General features: G+C 39.7%; 1 protein-coding gene across 1 annotated transcript in view; it reads left to right on the top strand.

Moving 5' to 3' along the window:
- peli1b (pellino E3 ubiquitin protein ligase 1b) overlaps positions 1–23,301 on the top strand; it is a 42,052-nt gene continuing 18,751 nt past the window's right edge. Inside the window, exon 1 of the mRNA XM_040139260.1 lies at positions 1–517. The gene's annotated coding sequence lies outside the window, so the exon portion shown is untranslated. The remainder of the gene's footprint in view (positions 518–23,301) is intronic.

The raw sequence follows: 23,301 nt of genomic DNA, 5'->3' as shown, positions 1-23,301 counted from the left end.
CGGACGGCAGCGAGTAAAACTACGAGGTCCAGAATCCTTAGCGGCGACCGTGTGCGTGTGTGTGTGTGTGTGTGTGTCTCCTCCTACGGCTACAGTGAACGGGCAGGACGGATTGGCGCTGTGTTTACGCTGAGATGCTCACAACAAAGGACAGCGCACCGAGAGCCCGTCATTTAAAACAGCCCGCCGTGGATATTTAGTCCTGCGGCGACCGTTTGTAACTCCACGAAGAGACGGACACATAACACAGTTCCCTTATTGGCGTCCATTTTTCTCTACCTTTATGTTTTTCGTTTTCTTTCTCTTTTGGTAAACCAGCCTAGAGGGGGAAAAATCAAGACGAAATTTCTTTTTTTATTTATTTATTTTTTGTTTGTTTGTTTTTTTTTGTTTTTTGTGCCGGTGGAGCGTTAGCTAGCTTGCTAGCCTCGGCAAGTTGGGGAAGCCAAGGCAGCACCACACCACAGTCAGCCACACCGACCAGAGACAATAAAAGGGCTTCATCTATTGCATCGCAGTGAGTACATGTTTACAAGCCACCCGACTTTAATTAACGATAACGATAATAACAGCAAAGGTTAAGCACTACCGTTAGTAGGCTAATTCGGCGCTAGCCGTTCTACTCAGTATTCTCTGTTACCAACCGTCACCTGTTTTGTCCTTCGGTGCTGATTATTTATTTACGCTCCTTCACCTCATTTAGTCAGCACTCAGCTGGTAAGTCATCACAGGGGTTTTTATTGTGAGTGCTGCAGCTGCAAAGCACCGATCTTTGTCAAGTGTTGTGCAACGCACAGACACACACGTACACACACAGACACAGACACACACATGCACTCATGCACCTGTTTTGACTCGGTCTTTATTTTATCTCGGTGGAAATTAGAGGCTCTATAAAGTTAAAGCTCCTGGTGGCCAACTACTGTATCCGTGTTTGTGTCTGTGTGTGTGTGTGTGTGTGTGTGTGTGTAGGCAGGCTTCAGAGATGCAGGTATTAGTTTACATCATTTCCAGTCTGCACGCTGAACTGTCACAGTCTGGGTGTGTGTGTGTGTGTGTGTGTGTGTGTGTGTGTGTATCGGTTGGTTGAGTGAGAAAGGGAACATTGCCTGATAAGGAATTAAGCAAATGCATGGACTCTTGCCATTACCGGCGCTTGATTGCCAGTTAATGACCTCCCTCCCCTCCCTTCTTTCCCTACGTCCCGTCTCATTCTGCTTCTGTCTCTCTCACCCCCTTCCTCCCCCTCTCTTTCTTCCCCTCTCCCACTCTCTGCCTCATTCACACTGCACTGGTTGGTAACTGGTGATGTGATAAATTTTGTTGATGATAGGGATCTCACTGACTTCCCTTCCCCTTGTTGGAAATGTCGCGGAAAGACAGACATGTATTAACTCCATCTGCTCCGGCAGGACGCCCCGGGCCTGTTATTTCCATTTTCTGCTTGTCAGTGTGATGATTAATCAGGAAACTTGAGTTTTTTGGAAATGTTGGTCAGTGGTAGTGGCCAGTGCATTTCATTCTTTGAGTTGCTTTACCCATTTACCAACCCAACAGGACTGATTTGAATTAGAATAGGGCTTTCAAATGATAGGTAGTTGCCTGCTGAGATTACCAGCAGTAAGTACACAGTGCTAATGCTAGTGGAAGAGCTACATTAAACACTGAAACTTTGCATCTACATACTTGTTGCATTCGCCTTTTTAAGTTGAACAGCCTCTCCATAAGCTCCATAAAGCAGGTTGAGAGTGAGATAAGACCATACAACGCATTTTTACATGTTTTTTTTTTTTTTAAACTTATATTTGTTGTGCATTCTGAACATGAAATACAGGAGAAAATAGTAAACAAAGAGTGGATGAAGGTATTTATTTGTATGTTCGTTTGAATAGGTTCAAAACATAAAGCTACACAATGATGCATAATTCAGCAAACATGAAGTAGAAGCCATTTGTGTAAAGCAATCTGTTGCAACTTAATCTCTATTTGAAGATCATCAATTTCCTGCTATTATCCCTAGTTTAGCGGACTACATTTAATAGTTTGGGTCCTCCTCAGATCCAACAGTGACCATAAGAGAGCTGAATCTGGTCTCGAGAGCTACCCCGGTGTCATATTGCAACACTGATACCTGCTAAAACAGTGCTGCCCTGTTATAAGGAAGGATGAAGAATGTATATTATATTTTTGCACAGGCTATTTAAAGTCTGCATTCCCAAAATCCTATAAATGGTGATAACCTCTAGTGTGAAGTGCTTGGAACACAGCGTTTGCCGTGTAATGGGGGAGAGTATAAGTGTTGCACATACTGTATATGTTTATGTTTGCACATTTGCATTGGGTGTGTTGCCTGCAGGCCCGATTGCCTGTTCTCCAGCACGGTTTGGAGTCTCAGATTCAGGGAGGAAACTGGAGCCGACAGTGTCAGACGGGAGCGCAGAGAGAGCTCTGATGTCTTAATGTCTCAGTGCTGCCTGTATCCTTAGTAACCCAGTCTGTGGGGACACAGAGAGGCCTCCCAGTCTGAGCCGGGGCTGGATGCTGTATCACTGCTTTCCAGGACCAAAAAGAACCCCTCATCACCCCCGATTTCATCAGTTATTTTAAATGGTTTTTATTTCAATTAAAGATTTTACATGGTCCTTTTATTGGCTCAGCAAGATTTGTCCTCCATTAGAACCCCAAATACTGTAACAAAATGAATAATGTGCTTGCAATCAGTCTAATGAATTAAATTGTTTGAAGAGTTTACTTTTATAAGATTCAGCAGCATTGTTATTGCATTTATGTCCATTTGTGGGATTAAGAAAATGCTAAAATCTATGCTGCAGTCGTCGTAATACAGGATTTTATGCAGGTGCATATATATTAAGTACATTTTTCATAATATGCACATGCTTCTGAAAGTATTTGTGACTTCTGAAGCCCACTTGTGACATAAAATACACAACAATTGATAAACAGGCCAGTTTTCCCATATGTCATTGTTAAAGAGCAACCGGTAAATGTTTAGAAACTTGGATTTACTCATTTAAGAAGGTTTAACAGAACATATTGTCTCTATTTTGTTGCAGAAGAAGTTCTAAAAGAGTTGTGTGCAACTAAGTTTAATAAAATTTTGCAGATTTTACATGGTTTATGTTTTGGGTATGGGTGTATTGAGCTCCTCATCGCCTCAGTTAAAAATGTGTCCAAACTCTGCTATTTTTGAAAAGTATTAGGAGATTTGCTAAAAATTACTTCTACAGTGGAAATGCTAGAATACAACTTTTTAAATCAGCCTAGCATTGCTCTGTGACCTGTTTGCATCTAGCAGCCAAAGTTGGACAGCAAAGAGTGAACAAGGGCTGCAAAAGCAGTCCAATCTGGCTTTAAAGCAGAGAAAGAGATTATTGAGGGTAAATGGGTAAAGTTAAGATTTGGTGTGAATGAATTAAGTAATTTGCTCTTTAGACTGAGGTAAGTGTGAACCGTGTGGAAAGATACTTTTATGGCATATTCGCTCAGTGGAAATAGATGAAAGCTATAACAATCATGCCAGCAGTTAGTGGTTAACATCTTAATGATGAGAGAATGTTTTTGAGATTCAGGCCAACAAATCAAAAACATGCCAAATGGCTGCGTGAGTTTACACACTTTTAAACCTTAATGATGTGTATGTTCGTGTTTGCATTTATCTTTCTGTGCGCATGTGCCTGTGGTGTCTAGTATGATGAGGGAGGGCCGGTGAGCTTGATGGGGATCTCTAGGGGTTGTAATCGTCGACACAGTCGAGCAGCAGCTCCCCCCCCCCCCCACTGTGTGTGAGGAGCTTGGCACCCTCCTCCTGGTCCGGCTTACACTCTGCCTTGCTGGTAAACAGGCTGAAGTTTGTGGATGGAGATTACGTCTGTCATGGAAAGTGGGTCAGACAGTGGGCACGTTTTTATGGCCTTGTTTCTGTGAGGTAGGGAAGAAAAGAGGAGGGGGGGGCCATTAAACCACCAGCGTTTTTCCATAGTGTTGCTTCAGGCAGCTTGTGGTTGGTACAATTCTCTTACACACTCTTATACTCTCCCTCTGTTCAGAATCATTATCAGTCATTTCTCATGCACATTTTCAGCAAATTAGTTGATAGGCTGCTCTGCTGTAGGGCTGCAAGGATACATGTATTCAGCATGGGACATGCGGTATGGTTTGCCCTGAAAACCAAATATTCCAGTCGTATTAGTGTAAAGATGTGTTCAAATTATCACCTTGCTTTGTTAGTCTGAATTGTCTGCTGGAACATTTTTGACCATACTAGCTAGAAACATACACACAACTCTGTGTGTTTATGTGACTGCTCAACCTCTGACTGATGTCAGAACTCACCAGGTACTCCAGGTCTCTCTTTTTTTTATCTTCCTGCAGTCTCTTTCCTTTTTCCTCCTGTCTCCATATATCTATGAATTGGAATTATAAAGCCTTGGGATAAGCGTCAATTTGTTGTTCAAGCTAGTTTTTATTGATTAATCTGCCCGGTATTTTTTTTGATTTATGAGTTAATTGTTTTGTCCACAAAATGCCAGAAAATGAAGAAAAAAAGGCCTGATATAATTTTCCACAGAAGAAGGTGACAACTTCAAATGTCTTTTTTTTTTTTTTTCTGACCAACAATCCTAAGTCCAAAGTCATTCAGTTTACTGAATGATACTGAGCAAGCAAAGCATCAAATACTCACATTTGAGAAGCTTGAAACAGCAAATATTTGACATTTTTGCTTAAAAAGTGACTAAAACATTTATTTTATAACCAAAAATAATTGCCGATTTATTGTCTGTCAGTTTGCTAATTCATTAATCGACTAATCATCACAGCCCTACTCAAGTTATAAACCTGTCAGCTATCTCTTCTCAACACTTCTTTGCCCCAATTTTACTGCCGAATTTTCACCTTGTGTTTTGTATGAACAAACCTTAATGTAGTCGAATTATAGTCATAATCTTCATGTGTAAAACATAAATTCAAAAGTGCAGGCTCTGCCTGGAAAACTTTGACAGTGTGTTGGCTGTTGTCTGTCTGTCTAGCCAGCTCATCTGTATAGCAAATACAAATGAGAGGCAAGAGCTTGAAAACCTTGCCATATCATATCCTTTTTATCCCGTATCGCCTCCATTTTACTTCTGCCACGAGGAACAGTGGATGAAACTGAGTCTCTGATCAGCTCAGCATGAGATGAATGGACATCAGTTCTGATGGATGTCAAAGAGTCAAGAATTTGTTCTTGGTTAAAGGGATGCAGAGTCTAATTTATATTTTCTTGTAATAACAAAATGCATCCTGTAGGTCACCACACATCCACATTATCATATGAATTATGTAAACTCATTTTCTCTTATCAAATTATTGTAAACCACATGATTTATTTAAATCCGATCTCTTCACATTAAGAGCTTCAACACACATGTAAGGATTGAACAGTGCAAGAGGACAATACAAGGCACAGTGCACCTGCACAATAGCTCGGTGCAGATTGTACAGTGATGTGTAGTCCTTTCTCTTTCTGTATGTGCCTGTCTTCTTCATAACACCACCTGCCTTAATCTCGCTCTTCTGAGGAGACTATTTATTATTTATTTAAAGAGCTATTTTAGTAGTATATTTGTACATAGGGGTGAGTATGGTCACCAGCTTTGTTCCAAAAAAAAAGAAGAAATATCTAAATTCTCATTTCTCTCACTGCGTCCATTCTTATTTATCTTTAATAGTTACTCAGTTTGTATTTGTGTCATTCCTCCCTATGTCACTGAAAGAAACACTAAGGTTTCTCTCCTGCTGCCAATACCTGAGTCAGAAAAGTGAGGGAGGGGGGAAACTGAAGCATAGTGAAGCTGTTCAGCTGCTGTTTTTAAAAAAAAAGAAGGAAAAAGCTGTTTGGGAATTCACAGTCCTATTTGGCAACCTTATTACTTTAACGGTAAGCCGGGTGAATTCATGAATAGCTTCCTTATTTCTAAATGTTTGTGGAGTTGGGAAAATTGTGTGAATTGTGTCATGTTTATATCAGGGATGTGCTGACACAAGTATAGCTGAAAAACATATTTTGGGGGGAAAAAAAACTAATAGCGCAATATGTACCACGCTTTTAGGCACAAAAAGTAAAGTGAGGATGCTCTAATAAATAGTGAAGTGAATAGTTTTTATTTTTCCATTAACTTCATATAAAGTTTGGTTTAACCACCACTTACCTTTAAAACAGCACCAGTTATCATCGGCACACTTACACAAAGTTTTTAAATTGACTTGCCAGGTAGGTTGTTCCAAGCATCTTGGAGAACTTGCCACAGTTGTTCTGTGGATTTAGGCTGTCTCTGTGTCTTCTATGTAGAGATCAGGGCTCTGTGGGGGCCAGACCATCTTTTTGCAGGACTCCTTGTTCTTCTTTTTGCTGAAGTTAGTTCTTTGTCATGCTGCAGAAATTATTCTGGACCAAACAGACGCCTCCTCGACAGTATTGTATGATGGATCAAACTTTTGAACACTGATTGCACAGCTTCATGAAGGTTTTAACTCCTGTAGCTCCATTGAGAAAGAGATAAAGAAAGAGAAACCTGTTTTTGCTCATCATATTTATATCAAACCCAACTTTCCGGTGTATTCTTTTTCTTAAACACTTAATATTTTTGGTCCTTTATTGTGTCACTCAGTTTTAGAGCTGAAATAGTACATCAGTTAGTTGATAGGCAGAAATTTAATCTCCAGCTATTTTGGTAATCACATCAAAAATTCCTACCATGCGCTGGTCCCAGCTCGCCATTGTGAACATTGCATCATTTACATTGTGCATCCATTGTGATGTAGATGCTGAATGGATATATTGTTCAGCCATAACAGACAAGACAGGACCAATTCTACAATTTGGGAGAAATTATGGTAGAGCTGGACCTCCTGACACTAATTTGTTATGTACCAAAGTAGCTGGTAGAGCGCTAAAATGTCCCAGCTGTTGGCAAAAGTTATCAAGTGATAGATGCCGCTTGGCACCGCTGCCCAGACTCAAATCACAACCTGTTGCTGTGAGGCCTTAATTTCTCTTTACATCATCACAATTCCTCACTTTCAGAAACCGAAAGCCCTGTTGAGGTTCACTAGTGTGAAAGAAAGGACTGTGTGAGTGTGTGTATGTGCTTGTGTGATTCTCAAAATACAATTTCTGTGGTTTCCTTGCTGTGCAGTTTGTTCACATAGGCAACTTCAGCTGAAACTACCGATATAATCTGGCACCTTGCAGACACACACACACACACACACTTGATAACACACACATTTTCATATGTAGACACAGACCTATAATTATCAACTCCCCTCTGAACATGCATGATTGCCATTTCCTGCTGCACTTTCCAACCTTCCTGTCTCAAATGAGCTTGTGTGTGCATCCTCACAAATACAAAGTGGAGTGTGTAACTTTTTCACCCTGTGGCTTCCCCAGGGATTACTGCTGTTTCTAAAAATGCAGAGAAACAGTAATTGCTGAAAACTCATTAAATAATCGAAGTCTGAGGGCTCAGTTTAGCGACAGCAGAAAGTTGTTGAGACATGAAACAACCAATTCTTAAAAGCAGTTGATTACATAATATGTGAAACTGTTGTTTAGACCAAAGATAAACTTTAAGTCCCACTTATTTCCAGAAATGTTAGGGCTGTTTTATTTTAAAAAGTCTAGACTGTTCCTGCTTGCCTCCCCAGAGAAATGCAATCTTTATCAACACAGCAAAGATCCAAACAGGAACAGATGGACTGAAACATGAATAAGCCTCAAGCACACAACTGTTGAAAACTTTTTTCACTGTTGTTTTCTACTGTAAGCACTGACTTTTGGTTTGGGTTACTTGGGAACTGAATTATTTTATACTGCTTTTTCATCTCTTATCTATATAGCTTGAATGATATACCTTAAATATTTGAGAAGATTCAAACTAAAAACTTGGATTGTCTGGAAAGTGCCTGCTCTCATGTTTAAGGTCACCTGCGTTGCTGTGGATCCAATGAAACTTGGTGCTATACAGTTGAACACTATAAAACCAATGTTAACCAATGATTAATTGCTGTGGGCTACAGCTGTCCTTGGCATTCCTTCCTCAGTATAGAAAACAATAAGCAAGCTATGGAATTGAACTTTCTGACATTACGATCGCAGCATTTTGCCCATAATAACAGTGGCTTAACTATACCAGCAATTCTGTGAGCTACAATGCATTTCAAGGTAATTATCTGTAAAACACTGTCATAACTGTGTAACTAAAGAGGAAAATTACCATCTAAGGGTCAAAATAATTGATCAAAAAGCTGGAATAAGTCATACATAGACTATTTGTCTCAGCATCACAAAGAGCTTTCACTTTGACATGCAGTTTAGATGGGTATATGAAAAGAGCAAAATCTGAGCTTTTTTAACACACACAGCAACATGTGACACCATTCATTTGTCAAACAGTCATAAACTGACAAAAGGCTGAAGGGACAAAAAAGCAGAGCAGTCCAGAGAGAGAATGTCTGTGGTGGAGAAACGAAGCATTGCTGCCTAAGTATTGCAGCTGAATGTTTGTATCCCATTGCACCATATTAAATATAGGCATGGTGTGTTGCGCAGCCATGCTATGGCTTTATTTTATGTATGAAGAATGACACGTGTTGACCCCAATAACACCTTGCAGTAATGAGGTATTGTTTTGTACAAATTTCCAAATTGTGCCTTCAAATAGATTTTCCCTATATCACTGAATGCAGATGAATGCCTGTCATTCTGAGCTCACAACTCACGCACACAGTGTGTTTTGCTGTTGCATGTGAAGGTCACATTGTATGCTTAGTATGATCAGGAGATGGTGCTTGGCTCCAGCAGCACTTGGTGTGTGTGTGTGTGTGTGTGTGTGTGTGTGTGTGTGGGTGAGATTGCTTGTATGTATGAATATACAATACATCCAAGTGCGTTTAGTCAGTTCAGTCTGTGTACAGCACTGTACACCTTTCACGGTTTGAACGTGGGCATGCACTGCCACGTGCACCAGTGTCTGATTGCATTTGCCACATAGACCCCTGTATGCTTGTCTGCATCTTTGATTGAGTGTATTTTGTGTGTCCAAGACCTTGGTTGGGTATGTGTCTTGTTGCACGTCCATAAACAGGGCTGTTTGTTGTCTGTGTGCATATACTGGTCTTTGCTCTTCCCACTGAATCATTGATGAGACTGTAATTCAAACGCTGGCCCTTCTATTTCTTCCCCTACCTTCTGTCATCAAATTAGCCTCCTCCAAGTGCAGCTTACAGGAAAACCCGTAGGCTACTATGACAAAGCACACACAGCGGACCTGCCCTGGAAACTGAAAAAAAACAACTGTTAGTTGCTGGTCAAAATGGACAAAGCACAAAACATAGGAACAAACTGTCTCAGTAACTTTTAGGCTTTTCCAGTCAAATTCTAGCACGCAATGAAAGGAAAAAAAAAGAGTTACTCACCTATTTTTGGTTGCTCACCATGCCATAATGTCCACACATTTACTCACATATTTTTGTGGCATAGTCCTATTAGTTTTACTCTCTGGAGATCAGTGCATCGTTCTATACCAGTCTTTGTGGGCTTTTAGCTGTATAACTTAAATAAAACTATGAAAATGTCATATATTTGTCAAAACTCTAACTCTTATGGTCAAATAAAACTGGTAGCACTTTTTGTAGCCTCTCAAATTTAAATATTTGCTGGTTTTCTTAGTCTTACATTGTAGTACGTTGAAACTCTTTGGGTTTTGTCGGAAAAAAGCAAATAATTTGGGGTAGTTTTTATCTGTCTTCAGACATTTAATAGACCAAATAATCAATCAATTAACCTACAAAATTATTTTCTTTATTTGCAGCCCTAAATGCTTTTTAAGACACACATATATATGATAACAATGGGAACGAACAGAGGTCCTAGCCTTAGCTGGAATAGTAATCTTGGATGTAAATCATAGCAACATTATGTAACCTAAGACTTTATGTAAAATTAATTACTTCTGTTCCTCATACAAAAAGGGGTTTACTGTCTTAGCCACTTTTTTTTAAGAATATAGGCTCATTCCAATTCTATTTTCAAGTTAAGGCTGCCTAAGTTAGATTTTGGGAAGTCAGATTTCACAGAAATATTCCAAAAGTTATTCATAGAAAAAAAAATAAAAACAGGAACCACCATTGTTTTTAATTATTCTTCCCTAAGCTGATTTTATTAGACAGTATTGTGAACAGTGGAAAGAAGGAAACATTGGGATGGTCTCGAAGTGACTCACTGGTCATGGGTCAGATTCACCCTTCTCTTCACAGTGAATTGAGTAACTGACATATATTCTAGGCCACTGAGCCTCCAAACAGACTGACCCCGGACACAAGTCCAGCTATCCAGAGCCTCAGGCCCTGTTTTTGTTGGAGCAGTCCTGGATTCTGTGGAGATGCCAGTCTCTTGGAGCCTCAAGAGCAACCGGTAGTTTGTTTTGATGAGTTAATTTAATTCTCAGCAGGAATTTGGCGCCGAAGGGTCCGACTCCAGTCTCATTCTTTTAGGAATGGAGGGTGGAAGTGCAAATGGTGCTTCAAAGCACTGGAAAAGATCTGGTCCTGTGTGTATTTAGCATACTTTTAAAGTTAATGTGTATTTTTCTTGAGGGGATCGGTGCCCTGGTTGCCGTGTGATGTTCACAGTTGAAACTGGTCACAGAAGTGTGATGTGTGTTGGCTTTTCACCAATCAAGAACATTTATGGGACATTTCAGCATGTGTCCTCGTGGGTTGGTTTTGTTAAGCATTAGTTCCAATGGCTTTTGATGCCATCTTCACTATGTTCACATCTGCTTTCAACAACACAGATTGGGTTTACATTCCTCACCTTGTTTCTAATGTGTAAGTCCTTTTCTTGACCTGCTCCACATATTTCATGCCTTGCTGTTTTTAGCTGATGAGTGTGAGTATTGTTGTGGCAACGCTTCCCCTGATCAAGTGCTTGGCATTGAGCCCAAGTGGATTATTCTAATCGGCCTTGTTACTGACTTTTTTCCATCATAGTCACAGCTACAAAAGATCCTCTTAAAAGTAGCACAGAGTGTCTTAATATTGGCCACCTCAGTGTGGATGTAGACTCACTGTGTTGGTAAAGGCACGTGGGGAAATTGTCTGCTTTGCGTACTGGTTTATAAGTTCTCTTTTGTAGGGTAATGGTTACTCCAGAGAATTTAGACAATACTGAGTGTGGATGTCTTGCGATACGTTTTTGTAAAAAGGGAGGAAATCCAACTTACCACACATAAAAAATGACAGATGGTCTGAAGGTAATTAATTTTTTATTCACCATGTTATAGACCATGTGTTCACCATCCAGAGTAAGCAGAATATTCATTACACAGTAAGTCTACTGTTTATTCACGTCTACATTTATGGCATTTGGCAGACTCTCTCATCCAGACTGAATTACAGTTCCGCTTAACTCATGATTCAGACAAAGGAAACCAAATCAGATCCAGTGAAGACAGATATGCTGTATATTTGGTTGCAGTCAATTTGTCGTAGTGGACAGCACTGCTTTGCAGCATAGCATCACTGAAAAAAGAGTGCACAATAAACAAGTATTTAATTAGTTTTACAACTGTGTCAGCTTTGTCATTTAAAAAGCAACAATATATGTACCTAATAATAGCCTAACAACAAAGCTTATTTATATAGCACTAAAATAAGGATTAATGAAGTAATTTGCCAAAAAAAAAAAAAAAAAAAGGCGCCAATGCCACCTATCGTGCTGTTGTGCCACCCTAAATAACCGGAGAGGAAATTCCTACACGGCGACAGCCATACCAGCTTGTTGTCTGTTTTCTGTTTGGTGCTGAGCAGGTAGTGTACGGCGAGTTTTTAGAGCTTTTTTGCTGAAAACAGCTGCCTGCTGTGGTCAAAAACAATGCTATGAGAGCAGTTAGCGTGAACCAAAACAGTGAAGTTGTGGCTAGACAGCTAAACAATGGCTCTGCAAACCTTAGACGAGCTGCAAACTGAGGTGATAATTCTTTATGTTTTTATATCTATGAGGGACCGCTTAACTTTTGTTGTATTGTTTGATACATTGTTATTGTAAAAATATCCATTATACCCACTTTAAGTAAAAGAAGTTTTTCTGCCAGCAAAGGAGTTTTGTGTGTGCTCTGGGGTTCTGAACATCTTGTAAGGTATGTTTTGGGTGAGTCATCTCGCAGAACGCCCATTCGGACAAGTTAAATCTAGAGGTGAATCAAATTACCGCCCTTTGCCTCCAGTGTTTCCTAACCTGGATGTTGCTGTCTATCTGTTGAATGTGCCTGCTGTTATGCCTTGCTTCCTCTCAAGCTCAATGTGTCATGGGGCTCATGTAATTCCGGCATACAGTGTGTTTCCATCCATCTTGGTGTAAATATTGAACCACACACACATAGACACACACACAGAAACACTGGAGATCACCTCTAGGGACCACTGAACATGACAAGTGTGTGCCTGTCTGTGAGTGGGCAGGGAATTGGGACTTCCTGTGTGCATCGACATGCTGACTCTCTGTAAACCACTTTGGAGCAGGCTGGCTACATGCATGTCTATGGTCAGACAGAAATGTTCCTATGTTCCTACAGGATCCAGTGTGTATTTAGATTTAGAATGATGAGTGAATATCAAAATGAAGATATATCTAAACCATGCATACACTCATAATACATAAAATACACATACACTCACAAAACACCATTATTCTACAGTATTTCAATTGTCTAAGCTCACACTCAGTAACACATTAGGAATTCACACTCTGGTTTGTGTTTATAATGCAGTCTTATCTGTCTGTGTACACCCAGCTAAGCTTCAGGAGATGTGATTCACACTACATTAATTTTCTATAACGTTGCATCAGCAGTGATTTTCCCTGTCATAAAGTCTCTCTTGGTTTTAGAGCTTCCACTGGGTGGAAATGGTTTATGTGTGCCAGTGCACATTGTGGTTTTATTTTGAGACTGAAGATTGGAGTTATTGTGAGATCTGCTGTGTGAATGGAAATGAGTCTGATCGTTTCCCATTCGAGTCAGGAAGAACAGTCGTCAGCTGAAGAGAGATGGAAAGTATATGAGCTAGTTGCAGCACACATCCACGCAAATACATAAAAATCTTGACATTCAGTGAAGGAGGCACCCTATTTCTGGAATAGGGAAAATTAAAACAGTTAGTCAATGATATTTTGCCTCTTAAGTGTGTGTGTTGTCGTCCATTCAGTTTGGCAGGTAAGCAGCAGTCATCTGGAAGATCTATCTGTCCTGTAAATCTTTTGGCTGTTGTGATGATGAGTGAAAAATTTAGTCATCAGGAGATGGACGGTCATCATTAATCATTACTTTTTGAAGTGTGTGGTTTCCTGCTGTAACTTTTATCAGTCATTCAGGTTCTGTGTGGGCAGTGGTATGGAGATAGCAGCTAGCCCTTTGAGCTGCCCTTTAACAGTTTGTATTCAAACATCACGATGACTATTTACACAAAAAGAGATTCACAGCTACCTAAAGATGTCTTACCTCTGGGGCCAATCTGCAAGTTCTGGATAGGTGTCTAGTTTTTAAGTGATTACATCAGCTAAAGAAATCCTGGTCAACTTCCAACCCTTTCTTTTTTGTAACTGATTGCACTCTTTGTACTCCAGATGCCAAAACACGCCATGAACTCTATGGAAACACTGAAACTTATTCTTTCTTTCTTCGAAGGTTATTTTTTATTTTGCTATAGTCTCGTTTTAATTGTGGAAATTAGGTCGTCAACACATATTTTTTTTCATTGTTTTTGTTGACGTAATTAACATTGGGACCTAGGCAAAGTGGAATCTCTCTCTTAAAATGCATGCATCATTAAACACTTCAGTAAATTTTGTAAAAACACTTGGAAAAAAAAGAAAATTTTCCTCCCATGTCCCAGATGACCAGGATAGAGTCCTCCTCTTCCATGTTGTTGTTTTTTTTTTTTTTTTTTTTTTTCATTTTCCGCAATGCCGATGCCATCTGTTCATGTTCATCGACCGGACAAGTTTGACCAAGGAGGAGACAGGATGGCAGGCAGAAGAGAAAAGAGAATCTGGCGTCCGGTTTGCCAGCTCCAGCTCCTCTCCCCAGATCAGTTTCCGAGTCATTGAGCGTCTAGTCTTCACAGTGCGCAAACCAATCCCTCTCCGCTGACCCGACCATGCAACTCTACACACTGGAGACCAGACCAAGGGCGTCTGAGAACGAGCTCGCGCCCACACAAATGCTCACCTATGCATGCACAAATGCATTTCACATGCATTACAAACACTCGTAGTGGAGTAAAATTCCCACAACCTCCCACATTAAAAGGGAAATCTCTAAAATACTTAATAATTTGTAGGGTTAGCACATGCTTTGACTTGTTATTGAATGTTGTTAAGATGAAATTGTTTTTTAAACAAGCACCAATTACAAGGATGAGGTTTATGGTCAGACCCAGCAGTCCCCTCTTTTCCTAAAACTATAAAATCTCTGGCATTATGTGCCGCACAATGCTCCATTTAAGTCATCATTTGGAAAAACAATGAAAGAGAGTCCAAGAAACTGTAGGAAGCCTTTCATCTTATGGTCTTTCCTTATTTCAAGCCCATAAACAGATGTCTGATGACCAGACCAATGAGGCTTTTTTATTCTTTAATAATTCTTTTCTGTTTTTACCCTGCCATCTGCATCAAGTGAACTTTACATTTAGTGTTAATCACATTCTGATTTGTTGTGGGGTACAGTGTCCTGACTAATAGCAATTTAACATGATGCTGCAGAGATTAAACCAGGGATCTTGGTTCCGAAGAGTTTGAAAATTTGAAGAACATATTCATATTAAAGGATTTACTCACATATATTTTGCACAGCTAACAATTCATTTAGAGTTCTTACTTTGACAAACCATCATGTCAGCTGAGGTGCATCCTTTCATTGAAAGTTTGCACATTCAGCTCTGGCTGACTACCTGGGATCCTCTTTTCTGAATGAGAACTCATAGTCTGGCAGATGGCCATAATTTTATCAGTGTGAGCTGAGGAATGTGTGGTCTTTGTCTGTGTGGTGGGAGGTTGCTGAGTGGCGGAAGACTTGTTGGCTATTAAGCTCTCCCACCAAGCAGCTGGTGTTTTGTCGCAGGAAGTTGAGGCTTCTGATTTAAGGCATTCACGTGGCTGGCTCCCCTCACATGGAGGTCGTCTTAGAAACAAACTCATGTATTGAGAGTTTGTTTCACATCAAGCAGAATGCTATTTTTGTTTTTGGTTCTTTTTTTGTTTGTTTGTTTTTTCTGTTTGATACATCTATCTGAAGCTGTTTTGTAGTAGTTCTGGAGCCTTTTTCTTATGATATGAAAATAACCTGTAACTCGTGGCTGACTATACCCTCACCACTCACTGATTAAAGCTCTTTAAAGGTGAGTTTTATGGCTGTGGAATTCTGATAGAAGTAAATTAGAGCTGCCATGAATCAGGCGATTGACTGAAAATTAATTGGCAACTATCTTGGTAATCGACTAATCGTTTAAGTAACGATTATTATTTTAAGCAAAAATTTCTCTGGTTCTAGCTTCTCCAATGTCTCAGATTTTTTTATTTTCTGTTTAATATATTATATATGTAATATAATATTATATAATAAACTAATATTTTGGGGTTATGAACTGTTGGTTGGACAAAAAAAGAGATGTGAAGAGTTCATCTCAGACTCCCGGGACATTTTATAGCCCAGACAAATAATCAAAAAACGAATCAATAGATTAATCGATAATTGAATTAAGTGTTTATTGCAGCCCTATCATACACTATGTTACTCCTCTAGTTGCTTGGGTAAGACGGTGTATTGCTGCCAAAATCAGATTCTCATTTTTCACCAAACAATTTAATACTTCAATATTATGTCATATTTTATTCATTACTAGGACATACCAGCATTATTGTGTTCAAGCAAGACAGTTATCTCATGATAAAAAGTTGGTAGTTTTATACATTTTAATTTTAAATATTGAAAAAATCTAATCAAAAGAAACGATCTATACTAGCCTGCGCACATGGGAGAAGAGTGTGTGTGGGTTATAGATTTTAGGTAAGTTATGTTTCTCAGCTTGTCATCTGTTAATAATGTTTGTTTGTTATCTCTGAATTAGTATTTACTGAGAAGTGAGTGGTTCTACAGAGACTTGGTTGGAGGCTCATTACAATGTGTCATATGATTACTACTATGCATATTGTCATAGTAGTTAAACTTGAACATAAACATTTTGCCCCTCAGTCAACTGAAATTGTTGTAATTGAAATATATTGCTTTACTTTAGATACTTAGATTTAGATACTTTAAATTTGTAGTTATGCCTCCCAAGAGACCTTTTTGCTGCTGTCTTGTTTGACCGGGGCAGCGATCACGTCTTTTATTTGAAGGCTCGTTCCTTGAGGCCATAAGTTTAAACACATTGATGTCTTTTCTCTTCCACTGAGCTGAAAGACCTACCCTGCTTTCCAAACAGGACACGGGTTAAGTGGGTTAGAGCTCCTCTTGGAGTGGCAATTTGACAAAGAAAGCTTTTGTTTGAAGAAGCAAGGTCAACCTGATTCTTAGCAGCAGGAGGTACAGTAGATCAGCTGAGAATGCTCACTCCTACCATCTCTTCTTTACTCCTAATTTAAGTAGCTATGCAGGCAGCAAGAGGATTCTTGTCCAAACTAGTGATGAAACTTGCATTTTGTGTGGGATTTACATGTGGGAGTGAAATGTCTGTGTAGTGCAGAAATCCTGTGAATGATTTTGCAGCAAACAGCAACGCAGTTGTTGATTAAGCTCCATCATGCTGTTCTGTACCCGTTGAATTTGTGCCTGCAGTTTCATTCTTAGTTAACTGGTAGATTGTGTCTTTCTTGATTTAGTGTTTCATTGGTCAATGGGCGCTTCCTGTACATTTTGCCATGGCATTATTTTGTTTACAGGGAAATGCAGTAATATAACCATTCTGTATGCAAAGAAGCTTAAGTTTTAGATAAGTACCTAAAAATATCGACCTGACTTGAGTGTCACATGACGTAAATGTCAGTGGGAATAGGGATGCCGCTGATATGACCATAAACAGCTCCCTTTACAATTAAAGCATCTTTGTAATGTCCACTGGAAAGTAGGCTAACACCTACTCGCTCCCAGAAGCAGCTAAATAATATCATGTTTCTTGGTCGGTTGACTTTGATACTTTAATTTTTTATTTTTTTTTGTGATGGGTTATACTTTGTCATACATCATTACGCTGTGTTTTTTGTAGGGTTTATCCATTATTATGCTAATTATTTTCTCGATGAATTATTTTGTTTATAAAAAACTGTGGAAAACTTTTTCCCACACCCCAGGTGAAGTCTTCAAATGACTTGTTTTGTGCGACCAACTATTCTAAACCCAAAGATATTCAGTTTACTGTCATGTACAACAAAGAAAGGCATCAAATACTCACATTTGAGAAGCTGGAATCAGCAGATGTTTGATATTTTTGCTTAAAAAAAGACAAAATAGTTGCCAATTAATTTTCTGACAGGCGACTAATCGATTAATCAACTAATTATTGGAGCTCCAGTTATTTGAAAATGTTCTCTTTCTTTGGCTGCAGACTTGGCTTTGGCACTTATGTAACTTTATCTAATCAGTACCTTTTACCTAGAACTGACCACCTCTGTGCAAAGAGAGCTGTGGGCAGGAGACATAGGAAAATTACATTCACATTACAGTGGTGCAATATAAATGTATTGGTTTTGTGGCCACGTAACAGCAAGAAGTTAAAGCCGCCCCATCTTATTTACCATTTATTTGTGATAAGGGAAACAAGCTGTTTGTCGAAGATGAAAATACTGAAGAGGGAGGGAAAGACAGAGGGAGACTTTCTGTTTTTGGAAAATTGCTGCTGTAAGCTTTTTTGAAGTACACGCGTGGTCCGCTGCTCAGCATGGAACAGCTGGAGAACTCGAAGCCTCTCGTTCGCAAGCCGCTCTTGGGGCACATGAAAGGTGTGACACACCTAAAAGCCTCAGTATTTGAGGATGGGGTGAGAGCCAATAATACTGGGATGATCAGGTATCTGATGACCTTCTTGAAGGGCTCTGACAAAGATCACAAGAGCCACAAATAATAAAATGAGCTCATTTTTTCCATCCTTTTGAGTACCCCTTTTTCCACACTCACACCCACACTTAACACAACTGTCATCCACTTTCAGCCTGCATTGTATCGACACCTAGTTTTAGCCCAACAGGCAGAATATCCGTAGCTCTTTGAGTGTCATTACAAAACACAGAAAAAGTAAATACATAACTCTCATGTTTCTAAACACATTCTGGAGACAGCTGGTCAGTTTGCTAACATGTGAGCATCCCTTTTAGGAAGATAAATATGAGAAAACCCAAGCAAGATAGTTTTGTTTTCAGCAAGTACTCAGTTAAGATTTTGGCAATAGAATACAGAAAAAAAAAACGATGATATTAAATGAAATTGTAAACCGAGAATAGTCCAGTATTTAAAAATTGTTATATAACATTTCACGTAAAAATTGTATTCCAGTTTGCTGTCTTTTCAGAGAGGAGCAGGTTTGCTTCATGATACATAAGTCCACATGTCCAGAAAGCCAGAAGCATGTCACCTTCAAAGTTTATTCCAGGCATTTATTATTGATCTGATGACCCACTTTACCAGGAGGATATCATTACCACTGTCCAGTAATGAAGATGTTACACTATGTAGGAGGTCCTGGTTATCTTTTCTTTTGTGTCCATCCCTGACCTGGGGTCTGTTCTGGGTTTTCTGCTTTTACAGAGTTTGGCTGTGTTTGATGACGTTTTTATTTCTACATTTTTTGTATTTCCTATTTTTGTTGTTATTTGTCTTATTTCGTGTTCCCAGCAAAGGTGTTTTGTTAATTAATATCAAAAACTCACTACCAATATGTTGAAGTAACTTAGTTTTATTTTTATTTGTAATGCCCAGTTTAAAAAGGGTTAAGGCTAATACAGTAATCCTTTTGCCCTTACTTTATTTGGCTTTTTATCTGTTTTTTTGGCCCCGATCTCAATCTGAGTCCTTTAATATTGGTTATCTGCAGATACAGTGTCCAATCTGATACTTATATTTACTTAAATGTTGATTTGATATGTACAGTATCTGACACATTGAAATAACAGGTGTAGCCTTCTAGATTTGGCACACCTCTCCCTTGACAAGCTACACTGAAAGTTGTTTTTCAAAACGATGAAGTAGATATGCTTAAATATAGACATCCTATGGATGAAAGTTGGAAGAATGCAATTGCTGAAATTGACTTAGAGAAGTTAGCTAGAGAGGAGAAGTGTCACGCTGGCGGAGTTGTTGGAGTGATGCTTCTACTACAGTATATTGTATTTTGTCTGAGGTGGACAAAATACAATATAGTTCAGTAAAGAAAGGATCAGATTTTATCTGATTTCGGATCGACTCAGGGCATCCCTACTTATGTACAATATAAATGTTGGTCACTGGAGCTCCTTTCCAGGCCATTTCTGTGTTGGGAATTGGTTGGTGGGACAAATTGGTTGAAAGTATTGCACGTACAAAAACAGATTTGTAAATCATTTGCAAATATTAGCTGTCTTGTTATGTAGGTGTCAGGTATGGGAGGTGTTGTCACATGAGCCAGTAGCTTAAACCTTAAGGCCTTAGGCCATTGGTTCTTGGCTGGTTTTGTATCCGGAGCCTACCTTTTACCTTGGTCATGCAGTAGACTTAACAGATTAGTTAGCAACGTACTGTAGGTCCCTCTGTCAGTTACTCTTTGTCCATGACCTTGTTAGAGGATCTTCTGACCCATTTTTAGTTCCTGACCTACCAGCTGAGAAACATTGCCTCTGGATAAGTTGTTTCCACAGAGCCAGACCTTGTGATCCTGAAAGTGTGTCATCCCTTGACTTATCATAATTCTCCCTTTTTTCAAGCATTGCACACCTTTTAACTCAATATGAAAGTGTTGTGCAGGATTCCAACCCTGCAGTTAACACTGGAAATGTAATGGTGGATTGATGCTGGCTTTGTTTCCCTAGTCATGGCTATGTGTTGCTCTTTGGCATATGCCAATAAGACAGTTTGACTTGTAGCACTGCAGCTTAGCTGGTAAAGCATTCTAAAGAAGTGCAGCTGTTACCCTGCTTCCGTGTTAACATGAAGACATGTGTGTGTCTGTTTTCTCCCGCCTGTGTGCATGTACATTTGTTTGTCATGTGTTGTGCTCTCTTGGCAGACAGTGGGAGTGGCAGGTGTCAAACATGCCTCCTTGCAGTAAAGTTTTATTAGGGCTTTTGTAAGTGTGAGGTTGCTGTTCCTGCTGTCAGCAGCAGGTTGTTACAATCCGTGACCCCGGCCAGGAAAGTCAGTCTCTCTGAGCTCGGGATCTATTGTTGTAGGACGTTGTGTCTCGGTAGCTAAGCAGCGATTGGCACGCAGCCACAACGAGCTCTGTGTCATGCAGAGTTGCAGAAGCAGAGGGCTTAGTCAGGCACACACACACTTAAAAAATTGTATACATGCCCATACATATAACGTGTACTAGAGATGCCAATTTTAAACAGTTTTCTCACTCAGTCCTCAGCCATTTTAGTGATCAGTAATGTAAAATACAAAATGCTTGTTTTTCCCTAATGAAAGCCTCATCTGAACAATTGGCATGAGCTGTTTTACGACATATCCCAAGTTAATTAACCTGGAGAAATCAGAGTTTAAATTCAAGAAAATAAAGCCTTCACTCAAAATGGTTCTTTCTTTTCTATCTTTAACATAAAATGACAATAACTGGAGTTTAAATATTAAAACTGACATCGTTAATCATTAGGTCGATGTAATTCCCAGCCTCTGATGTTAAAATCTAAAGGTTTTCATTTCCGTGCATCACCCCAAACTTTTCACCATACTTTTGCTGCTTTGCATATGCGACGCTGTATCGAATAATGGTCCAGTATGAACATTATTTCCAGGGAGACTTGACTGGCTGTGTTTATGTCTTTGAATTACACAGGAGAAAGCAAGAATGACGACTGTTTGTGATCGAAGAATAAGTGAGACATGGGCTCTGGAGAGGCAGCTGCTGTTTTTTGCTGATCTTTTGATAAGAGTAGAGTTGAGACACAAGGATAATTCAGCATTCTGCACACCTGTTCAGTAATAGGATCCACTGCACTCAGACCTATTTTTCTTTTGGTCTCAGTGTCTGGATCCATAGGTAAAAATCAATTCCCAGCAAGTCAGCCAACAGCTCCCTCAACACTACTTACTTTGCACACAGGTAAGTGTGTGTGTACATGCACACATTTTAGAGCATAGTGTTTTAGTATGCATTGATAATGCTGCATGTGTGAGTGTGTGAGTATATGGGGTTAACCCTGCCTGTCAGGATAGCAGCTGGGGCTCAGGCTGACATCTAGTTTTGCAGTTCGAACACACCCATTTTCACTTCCCCCCTTCTTCCTGCAGTCTTCCAGGTCCTCCATTTCACTTTTTTAATGCCACCAATCAGAGTAAAACCTCTGTCCTCCAATCCAACTTCCCTGTCCTCTATCAGAAAAAAGCTGAAAAGATTCACAACCATTCCCACCACCCTCTGATCTTTGTTCAGAAATATCAATAACAAGTTGTTGGATGAACTCAATGTAGAGCTTATCTTAATTTAAATGTGGTTAACCCTTGTGTGATTTCTTTCTGGGCCACTACTGTTTCACCTCCACCCTCTTTTCTCCCTCTTGCTGTGTGTGATGAAGCTGTTTATAGCTCACAGTTATGCTGGGTTGTGCTGTGATATGCTGAAAATAGATTTATTTTTAACACAATGTTAACACTTTGGAAATAAGATTCGGGATGTGAATTATATCTCAAAGTCTTACGTCTTCAGGTGTAAGGTTGTGAAAAAGTTTGTATGATTGTATGGATGTATGACCAGGTAGGTTTTCACTTAGCAGTTAAGGCACACAAACACAGGTCCAGTCAGACCTAAATAAGCTGATTGTACCTGTAGTCTATCCAACAAGTTGATTCTCTAAAGAGTGTTTCTGTTACAGGATTCAAATCATTAAATTTTGTTATTATTTTTGGTGCCAGACAGGCTGGTTTGAGTATTTCTGAAACTGCCAATCTCCTGGGATTTTCACACACAACAGTCTGTAGAGTTTACTCAGAATGGTATGAAAAACAAAAAACAGCAGTGAGCAGCAGTTCTGCAGACCGAAAGGTCTTGTTGATGAGAGAGGTCAGAGGAAAATGGCCAGACTGGTTGGAGCTGACAGAAAGGCTGTGGTAACTCAGATAGCCACTCTTTACAACTGTCGTGAGCAGCAAAGCATCTCAAGATGAACAACATGTCAAACCTTGAGGTGGATGAGCTACAACAGCAGAAGACCACATCGGGTTCCACTACTGTCAGCCAAGAACAGAAATCTGAGGCTGCTGTGGGCACTGGCTCACTAAAACTGGACAGCTTGAGACTGGAAAAACGTAGCCTGGTCTGATGAATCTGGATTTCTGCTGAGGCAGCAGATGGTAGGGTCAGAATTTGGCATCAACAGCACAAATTCATGGACCCAACCTGCCTTGTGTCAACAATCCGAGCAGCTGGTGGTGTAACGGTGTTGGGAATGTTTTCTTGGCACACTTTGGGCCCCTTAATATCAATCGATCGTTCTTTGAATGCCGCAGCCTATCTGAGTATTGTTCCTGAGTATTTGCATTCCTTTATGGCCACAATTTACCATCTACAGGCTACTTCCAGCCTGATAATGCACCATGTCACAAAGCAAAAGTTGTCTCAAACTGGTTTTATGAACATGCAAATGAGCTCAGTGTACTTCAGTGGCCTCCCCAGTCACCAGGTCTGAATCCAATAAAACACCTTTGGGATGTGGTAGAACAGGAAATTGGCAGCATCGTGCAGCTTACAAATCTGCAGAAATTATGTGATGCGGTCATGTCAACATGAACCAGAATCTCATGTTCAGCATCTTGGGGAATCAATGCCACAAAGAATTGAGGCTGTTTTGAGAACAAAGGGAGGCCCAACCCAGTATTAGTATGGTGGTACCTAATAAAGTTCTCGGTGTATGTGTTGTTTTCTCTGTCACAATATTGGTGCTGTTAACATAATCAACAATTCAGCAGTTAGTCCAGTCTTTCACCAACTGAGTAAGCTCGTGGCCAATAAAAGTTGACTAGAGGTGAGCTTTTATAGTTTCTCTGCCAACTATGA

The sequence above is a fragment of the Xiphias gladius genome, chromosome 11, assembly GCF_016859285.1.
Source record: "Xiphias gladius isolate SHS-SW01 ecotype Sanya breed wild chromosome 11, ASM1685928v1, whole genome shotgun sequence".
NCBI lineage: Eukaryota > Metazoa > Chordata > Actinopteri > Istiophoriformes > Xiphiidae > Xiphias > Xiphias gladius.
This window is presented reverse-complemented; position numbering and strand designations above follow the sequence as displayed.